Source organism: Oreochromis aureus, linkage group 7 (assembly GCF_013358895.1).
Source record: "Oreochromis aureus strain Israel breed Guangdong linkage group 7, ZZ_aureus, whole genome shotgun sequence".
NCBI lineage: Eukaryota > Metazoa > Chordata > Actinopteri > Cichliformes > Cichlidae > Oreochromis > Oreochromis aureus.
Window position 1 is genome coordinate 14,618,757 of NC_052948.1, and position 10,278 is coordinate 14,629,034.

Genomic DNA, 10,278 nt, shown 5'->3' on the forward strand with positions numbered 1-10,278 from the left:
ACCTTACCCTGTACAAACAAAATGAGTTATTTTTTTTCTTTTACAATGGATACTATGCTTTAATAATTGCATTTATCATTTCAAACCACATGTATTGCCTAATGTGTTATGTCTTATGCTGCTTTTCATTTAAAAGCCAAGCATTAAGACAGCCAGATATATCTGACTTTCAGGGAAGCAAGAGGATATTTGTAAGTTTCTGCTCAAAGAGTAATGTCTTCATTTGAATGGAAGGCATTCCTTTCAATTTGAAAAGAATAAAAAGAAAACTTAATTTGACTTCACATGTGCCAAATTTCTGGACTTGATACATTGAATGTTTTTAAGGCAATTTAATGTATCAAAGAAAATATACAAAATCTATAACTTGCAATGTTGAAACATTACACAAATCAGACACAAATCTGCATTTGTAATACTTTCATATAATACATTTAATTAGGCATATATAAACATATATGCTGCATGGATATTTTCCATAGAAAAAATTTAGTCTTCAGTTAAACTTTGACTTACACTGTGCTGTGGTTCCAGATGATTGTGAAGATTTGTTTTGTGATCATTAACTGGCATTAACTCAGCCAGTTAATGCGAGACAAATCTAGCTGCTCATTAAAGATTTCTGGTTTAATCAGAAAATAAAACATTGGTCCATACACCTGAAAGTCCCAAAAATGCATTGTGTCTCGAGTCTATGGATGCATTTTGACTAAAGACCGGCCCCCCAGATATTAAAGCCATAAAGCCTTTGAATGAAAACAAACGCTGTTGTGACAGTGATGTACACTGTCTTGTTGGTAAATGTATGATTTCTATTCATTTTACGTCAGATAAAAACTTTGGTTGTAAGCTTCAGATAATTATTTAATAACAGCCAGACATTTTAAATGAGAATAAGAAAGTATTTCTTTGTGCCCCCCTTTCCCTGTTAATGCCCTATCGGCCCCCCTGGCAAAACTTTGCTAGATCCGCCCCTGCACAGTTACCAGCTGTCAGCTACATAGAAAAGGATCCTGGTGTTATTTGTCTCTCAGAAACAGTTGATAACTTCCCTTCAACTCATTCATGTCACCTAAAAGGTAAACCTGTTTCTCCATCACCTGTTCAGCTCTGATGATTCAGTAAGGACATCTCCTGGTTTCATCTGCATGTTTCCCTCTCACCAGATATACAAACCATCATGACCAGCAGCTTTACAGCTGTGGCTCCAGAAAACCTCAGCTGATACTAGAAATGAATATGAAATAAATTCTAACAGCAGCTGACCAAGCTTAAACGTGCTGCTGTTGTTTAGTGCGACATCCGGCGGTTTCCTCTTTGTGGCGCAAAGTGAGCGATAAACAAACAAGAGAGAAAAGCTGATCAGCTGATCATTGATCAGTTGCATGATTGAAGTAGCAACAGGAGAGAGAGGGGGGAGAATGAGAGGAGAAGAAGATGCAGCTGTGCAGCAAAGACACAATAACTCCAGCTTTGTGTCTTTTTCCATCCTGGCTGAAGTCCGGGACAAACTGTGTTCCTTCTCAGCTCAACACGAAACGCGTGCCGGACGATTCCGTTTGTACGGGACGGTTGGCAACTCTACTAACTAACCTTATGAATAAAATAAAGTTCACTATCAATAAAATCATAGCACCCGCCCAGCAGTATATAAACTCCGTCATGCTAGCTAGCACGCAGTACGAGATATTGTAACTGACTGTAAAACGTCAGCACAACGAAAATAAACTCCACCTAAACTTGGTTTATATCTGACCCAGATAGACTGCAGGTCATAACTTCTTACCTGAAGTTCAGTTCACCTGACGCTCTGACCGGCGGCTGCCTCGGGTCTCTCCTCCTCCTGTCTCCCCTTCCCTCATCCACCTGCTGGCCTCCTCCACTTGTTAATTTTACTGAATCTGTGGAAGCTCCGCCATGGCCAACACCAAACAACTGAGTAATTTTTACACACCAACCAGCGTCTGGCCAATCCACCACCGAAAAAAAAAAAAAAAAAATCATCGGGCCACCGAGCAAATGTCCGGTATGCCCGATGGCCAGTCCAGCTATGGTCGTGCGTGCCAGTTAACCCTTGCCTAGGGTTGCCGACCCCTGGTCTAGTGGATACAATGCTAGAGCAGACAAGAGGTAAAGGCTAGATTGGTGAAAGATAAGAAGAAAGCAGCAGAGAAATAGTTTAACCTTAGTTTAACCTTCCGTTTCCGAGCCCTGCATTTGGGTCCTTCATTCTGCCTGCCATACAGCACACATCATGACAGCGTGGGTTTTCTCCAAGTACTCCAGCTTTCTCCTGCATTCCAAAGACTTGGTGGGGTTAGGTTAGCTGATGTTTCTAAATTTAGCAAGAATTTAAACTGTGATTTCAAAGTGTTTGCATTTCCTCTCATCACCATCATGTTACACATTGGCAGCTTAACACTAAATGCACGTTCTAACTTGTGTAAGTTAACCTGAATCATTTATGCTTATGCACACACCATCACTGGAAAGTACAGGACTGGGACTAAATAAATAAACAAGTCTTCATCTATACACTACTGTTTAAAAGTTTTATAAGTTATTTATTAAGTTAAGTTAAGTTATTTATTTCAGTTAAATTAATTGAATCGGTTCACTGCAAAAGCAGTTTGAATCAAATGAATAGCTTGAAATGGTCCAAAGGAAATTGTTAAACTGCCAGAGGTTAAAAAAAGGTAGGGTTATCCAAAACTGAAAAATAATGAACATTGCAGAATTATACAAAAGGCCCTTTTCAGGAAACACAAAATGGGTTCCCTGAACAAAAAAACCAAATAATTTAGAGCTGTTCTGCAGCAGTAGAGGTTGATCAAGCCTTGACAGCTGGTGCTACTAATTTCTACAAGTGTTTCAACTTTTCTGGATTACTTACAACCCCCCGTGTCTTTATGAAAGCACTTTTGGAACATCCTGTGCTACCATCCCCTCGTCAGCATCAGTTGAACAGTATTGTACTGCAGAAAGTAGTGTGTTGGTCCAAAAAAGGGTGAGAAAAAGGCAATAAACAATGGAAGAGAGACAGACCATCATAACACTTAAAAATTTAGGTCTTTCCTATGGAGAAAAGCCACAACTGAGTCAAAGGACAAGTTTTTGAGCGTTAACAGCTTCCGTGATAGGCAGCTCACAGGACAACAGCTTCAAGCACAGCTTAATAGTGATCGTAGTAAGCAAGTCTCAGATTTGACAGGACAAGTTGCAGTAAAATAGCCATTGCTAAGATGTCAGAATAAGACAAAGCAAAAGGATGGGTCCACAGTGTGAGGCATCAACTGTGAAACCTGGAGGAGGGAGTATGATGGTCTGGGGCTGTTTTGCTGGATCCAGGGCCGGTGACTGGTACAGAGTGAGAGGCACCCTGAACCAAAACAGCTACCAAAGCATTCTGCAGTGTCATGCAATACCCTCTGCAATGCATCTAGTTGGTCAGGGGTTCAACCTACAGCAAGATAATGACCCAAAAACATAAGTCCGAGCTATGCCAGAACTACCTCAGGAAAAAAAGAACGTAATGGTATGCTTGAAAACATGGAGTGTCCAGCACTGTCTCCAGATTTAAACCCCATCGAGCTGGTTTGGGATGAACTGGACAAAAGGGTGAAAGCAAAGCAACCGACAATTGCAACACATTTATGGGAAAACTTTCTGAAGAATATTTGTCTTCTATTGTAGAAAGAATGCCACGGGTGTGTTCAGCTGGTATATCTGCCAAAGGTGGCTACTTTGATGAGTCAAAGGTTTAGTATACATTTTGGTCTAAAAAACTGATTTCATGATTCAATTGCTTTCTTTGTTTCTTTCTTTTTTTTTTTTTTTTTTTTTTTTTACTATGCTTTCATTTCAGAGTGAGAGATATTAAACTTCATAATTTTCAACAAAAATGTGAAAATTGAGGTGTTCTAAAACTTTTGACTGGTGGTGTATATTTATCATGCATACACATATTATGTTATAAATTCCTTTTTTTTTTAAAAAAACAAAACTTCATCGGGTTGGCAGTTGTTGCACTTCAAGTGCATGACAGCTAAAAGCTACACTTTAGGTATTAAGAGTGGCTCATAGTAAAAGTAGCCATTGATTTTACCTGAATCCTTGAATCTCTTGCTTCCTAATTATCTCGGTTCTAACCACATTATTTTCCCCTTCCACTCTATTCCTCACTCTGTTGTTGAGACTGCTGTCCCTCCTCTTGCACTTTTCCACAGCTGGTGCTAGCAACAGCAACCTCCTGTGATTACAAGTGAGTGACTACAAGACTCTTGCATTTGTCATTGGTTGAATTACGAGTGAGAATGAAACCTGATAGGCAGGTTATACACAATAAGGTTGACAGCATGGAGACATTTACTCAGAAATAGGAAAATAATGGCATGCCAAAGCCCGCTTACACCTCCAACACATCGTTTTTTACTTGTAATCCCTGTGGCGCATTTATGTTGCAGATGCCCAAAGTTGTATTTATAATAGACATTTCTACCTAGCTCTACAAAATAGGGCGAACATAATCAGACTAACATTTTAATCTTTTCAATCTCAGCAGCTCAGCAGATTTCACCAAACATAAACTTTTAACATTTAGATAAGTTAATGTAGCTACTGTGCCTCTATTGTGTAGAGAGTGAAAAAAAACAATAAGGCCTGACACTGTCAGAGTAAGATGTAAGAAAGACAGGAAAAGGCAGGAAGAAGAGTACGGGGGGTTTTTTTGTTTGGTTTTTTCAAAGGTAACTGCACTGTACGTGACATTTGATAAACTGGACAGAAATTTTCCTTACTTAAAGTCCTAATTATTTTTTTAATCAAATATTGGAACTGTATATGATATAGTGGAGAGTTTTGTTTTTGTGAAACTTCCTGCAAAACAAACTGTAGTATAATAATATTTGTGTAATACAAAGGATGGGGTGTACATGGTTAGTATTAGGCTGCATTAGCAGACATGTATTTCAGACGATGATGATGATAAGATTTACTCGCCAAATTTGACATTTTATACTAGCGTTATACTGTGTAGGCATGAGACATCTGCTTATGTCATGTTGAATTCAGTTGGCTAAATCCACAAAGAGCAGCGTCACAGGTCAGCTGACCACAATTTGTACACATTTTAATATAAAGTGGAGTTCACAATACATATTAGTATGCGACTTATTTCTAAGGGATATTTTTCCCTCACACTACAGTCACCTTAGAGTTCCCCCACCTGCTAAATCCCACTTTAACCCCTACATGTAACCTTTTCATTTTCGGATTAAGAGTATTTATTTATGAACCTAAACTTCTCATGTGACTTGGAAAGCATAAACCAAGACAAATGTCCAGCCCAAGCCTTTATCAAAGCACCCTTTTCAGTATTTTATACTAATTTAATTTGCCTACATTTTCTGCAGCTGCAGTAATACGAGGTGTAATTTCTTTTTAATTGACACTAAGTTTGTCTGGATTTTGGTAAAACAGTTTAATTAATAAATATTATATCAAGATCATAGACTCATATTCAAAAAGTCCTACATGATCACCTGATATCTTTTAGATTAAACAGTAATTATAAAAAATAATGACTATCTCTTGCCCATGTACCTATTTTTTTAAGGTCAGATACAATGAACTGCTTGTTTTACCAGAGCAAATGTTAATTGTGTCAACAAAACCTTTCCCAAAAACATGTCTAAGTAGACAATGTTTGGTTTTCATGTGTTATAGCAGCACATGCATTGTTGTCTTTGCATGCTTTAATGAAAACAGAAACTCTTGGTCTGACTCAAAGCAAACAGATCATCTGGCTTTAACTCAGAAAATTTAGTCAAGCAGAAATGTCTACACGGAAGTGCTAGAAACGCAGGTCCTGGAAAGGCTGTTTGACGTTGACTCCAAAGTGGAGAAACTAAATCCCACAGACTCCTATGGTGAAATGCCCACATTAACAATTAAAATGCATTTCTACAGCTTCTGAACAGTAACAACTATACGATGGGTGAAGTCATTGATTTGGATACTGTTCAAGCTTAAAGTTAGAGGCAAGGCTGCTTTGATTGCCAGGTGCAGCTGTAGCCAGTCTTGCGCACCAGGCCCCATCTATACTAATTTCTTTCGCTGAACTGAACCAGAGATGTTACAATGCGAAGACGTGGTACTGTTAGAAATCTGGGTTTAAATACTTGGGAGATTTGTGTAACAGAAAAGACGGTGGAAGGCCAAATGAATAAAAAAATAATATACTAATAATAATACTACTAATAATAATAATAATAATAATTAAAAAAGTTTCTTTTAGTGGTTTTCATTAGATTTGACTGGTGACTCTATACACTTGGTTTTATGACCCAGTGACAGTTTAAATTAAAGCCAAATAAGTTTTATAAATATATGTGACTAAAATTATACAGTGATGAGAGACCGATAAAAAGAGGCGGTTACGTTTTCACATTGGTGATTTAAGAATTACATTTCTTTAAATCACAAAATCATTTAAAACTTGCATTATGCATTTAGCCAGGTTGCCTGTTGCTTTAGAGGTTAGATTTTCTTTAAAGTACTGTAGTCAAAAACAGATGCAGAAAAACATTTAAGTGCTAACATGTCACAGCAGATTATCTGTTATTGATTTATTATCATTCAACATGGAGTATGAAACTCTACAGGGGGAACATTTAGGAGTACATTTTACAGTATCTCGCATAGATTTTTATCACATTACTGCTATGTCTCTAATTTAAAGCTTGTGCTGCAATCTGACACACTGTCTTAGTGACAGTTGAAAGTGCCAGACAGTAGGTTTTAGAGGATGATAAAAGGTGTTGGAACTTAAATAATAATATATCTTTGTGGATTAAGTGTGCAGCTGTCTTAGTGACCAAAACTGCTCCAGTGTAATCATTTGTCCTCCCTGAATAAACACAGTGCGTGCTGCTTCTGAGAACTTGATCTTCCTTCGTTGTCCTTGCTGCCAGCTCATATTTGCCCTTGGTGGAGCTCTCACCTGACTATTTGTTGGACAACATTCAAATTACCTTGGTATTTTCAGTTTGTACTCAAGAACCATAGATGAAGTACTGAGTAAACAGACTTTAGCAAATACAATTCATGGTTAGTGTGCTTGGATGAGAAACAGGTTACATGAGCATCCAAAGCAGCTAGAGCCTCCAAAAATCCCCAAAACATTTACTTAACTGAGTGCTCCATTTAAAAACAGAGGGGTGTGTGTGTGTGTGTGTGTGTGTGTGCGTGTGCGTGTGTGTACACTATTTATTAGCATATTTCAGCACTTAGTTGTGTGTTTATTTTATTTTTTCATTTAGTTATTTATACTGCCTATATACTGAGACCCACGTAACTGGTTATCATGTCAAATAGCTGAATGACATTAAAGCTGAGTCTGAAAATTGGCTAACATCACTCTAATTTCCACCCAGAGTACAAAGACATGTGTATGAGATTAACTGGTGATGCTAAACTGACTGTAGTTGTGAGAGTGTGAGTATGTAGTTGTCAATTTGTGTTTTAGACTGGTTATGGACTGGTGTACCCCCAGCTTTTACCCAGTTTTGGCTGGGAATGGTTTCCAGCCTGGTTGGACAAGCAGCAAAGAAAATGGACTGATGGAAGGAAAACAAAATTTTATAGCATCTGACAGTTATTTGTGCCGTGTTCTTGTATACCCAGCAGAGGGTGTTCATTATGAACAAGTAGCTAAATGCACTGGCCAACCCTGCTGGCTCCTAATATATATGAAAAAAGAAAGTGTCATGAATCGCTGTGTGGCAGGCAGGAATTGGACCTAAAATGCAGGCTCTTAGACACAAGGGATGAACTCAAAACCACAGCTTTATTCACAGGCTGGGAAAGCATACAAAGTAAACTAAACTGGGGAATAACACACTAAACTTTACAGGGAGACACCAGGAGATCTACACAGCATGAGGGACGACGCGACACTGACTCAGAGAAACACAGGGTTAAAATACACTGGGAAGTAACGAGGGGAATGAGACACAGAAGGAGGGCACAGCTGGGAGAAATCAGGACTGACGAGACAAGGAAGCAAAGCAGGACACATTCACATAAGACACGGACCTTCAAAGTAAAACAGGAAGTATGACACAGAGACGCGAACTTGACACGGTGGAGACAGCAACTAAGAAACACAGAGACAAACCATGAGACAGAGGACTCTAAGAACCGAAAGACAGAGGGAAACTCAAACATGCAGACAGACTTACACAGAACAGAGGGGACACAGAGAAACATGAAGGGCAAGGGATCAAAACTAGAAACGATAGAATAACTCACACGAGTACAATAATACAAAATCACAAAGAACTAAACATGCTGGGTCAGGGGACCCAGGACCCTGACAGAAAGCTGTAAAGTCTTTGCAATTGCTTCAGCTTATTCTAAAAAAACAAAACAAAAAAAGCCCCAAACAACCCCGAAGCTCCCAAACAGACACTAAACATAGGTTGAACTAGTCTGGACTTCAGTTTTTTTTTAAGTATTCATCATTATTATTTGCACAATTTCCTTATGGATTATTAAGGTATTCTGGTTGTTTTAGTAACCTACTCAAAAGTTATACTAATTTGCATTGCAGAGGTGTGTTGCTATATTTGATTGATTTACAAATTAAAGGACAATCTTAAAATGCTTCTTCACTTATTTTTTTATGTTTACTACCTATTAAATTATTGTAACTGGTCTACAGTTTATTCACTCATCTGCATGCAGTGAAGCTGTTAAATATAAGAAGCTGAAAATATTGTATCTGGATTCAGAAAAAAATTGTATATAAATCTAGAATACTTTCATAATAATAATTTCAAATCGATCTGATTTAATCAATAAAGGACTGAAGTGATAGAATGTTTGTATCCAAGATTTTTAAAAATATTTAATTAAATTCTGAAAACGAAAAGCATTCATGTTTCCAACTACATAAGTGGACTGGCTGTGGTAAAATAGCAAGGTAAGGCATGTCTTTTGTATGTTGTTAAAGCAGAATTTAAAGTAATAGAAACTGTGACTCTCACATAATTCTAGCATCTTTTTTCATGCTGTATAATTGCTTTGAAACTGTATCACTCAAGCTTAACAATCTTTAACTCAATCACATCTATGTGGCCAGCAATCTTCACTCACATCCAAGCAGATGAGCAACATTATTACTGAATTCATTTTTGTTTCATTCTTATACTTACTAATACTGTAACAGCTTATTGCACATGTGTCAAAGTCAAGGCCCTGAATGAATTATTATGGCTGATATTTGATGATATTTGATTAGGATTAGAATCGGCCCGCAGTTCACAGCCGCCTGCTGGGGTTTTGCACGCACCAATACTCCATTCCCCACAATGCAACGGAAGCCCGCGAACTCACTGCAGCGCCGCAAGCGTGGCTCGGCTTCATTATTCATTCATTATTCATCAGCATTCAGAGCAGATGTCAACTTTCAGCAACTCCCCTCCCCAGTAATGGCTAAACGGAAGGTGTACGGCGAGCACAGGGAATTTCAAGCCAGGTGGGAGGCAGAGTACATGTTCATGGAGGTAAAAGGCAAACCTGTTTGTCTTCTGTGTGGAGAAAGTGTGGCTGTAATGAAAGAATATAATCTAAGAAGGCACTATGAAACCTCTAAGAAACACAAAGACAAGAATATGGACACGGAACAAAGGCTACAGAAGGTGGAAGAATTAAAACAAGGTCTTTAGTCCCGGCAGGCTCTGTTCACAAAAGCAAAATCACAAAGCGAGGCTGCTGTCAAGGCGAGTTTTCTTGTGGCAGAAGAAGTTGCAAAATCAGCCCGACCATTTAGAGAGGGAGAGTTTATCAAAAACTGTATGCTTAAAGTTTGTGACGCAGTGTGCCCAGACAAAAGACAGCTATTTTCAAACGTGAGCCTGAGCAGAAACACCGTTGCTGAATGTGTAGACCAGCTGTCCACCAATCTAAAAGAACAGCTTGTGGAAAAGGGAAAAGATTTCATTGCATATTCCCTTGCTGTGGATGAGAGCACTGACACAACTGACATTGCCCAGTTGTCAATTTTCATTCGTGGAGTGGACTCCAGCCTGACTGTAACAGAAGAGTTTTTGGCGTTATGTCCGATGCATGGCACGACTACAGGACAAGATCTGTATGAAGAGGTATCCAGATGTGTAAATGAGATGGGACTGCCTTGGGAAAAACTCGTGGGATTGACAACAGACGGAGCACCCGCGATGTGTGGACACAGGAGTGGATTGGTGGCAAGGATACGTG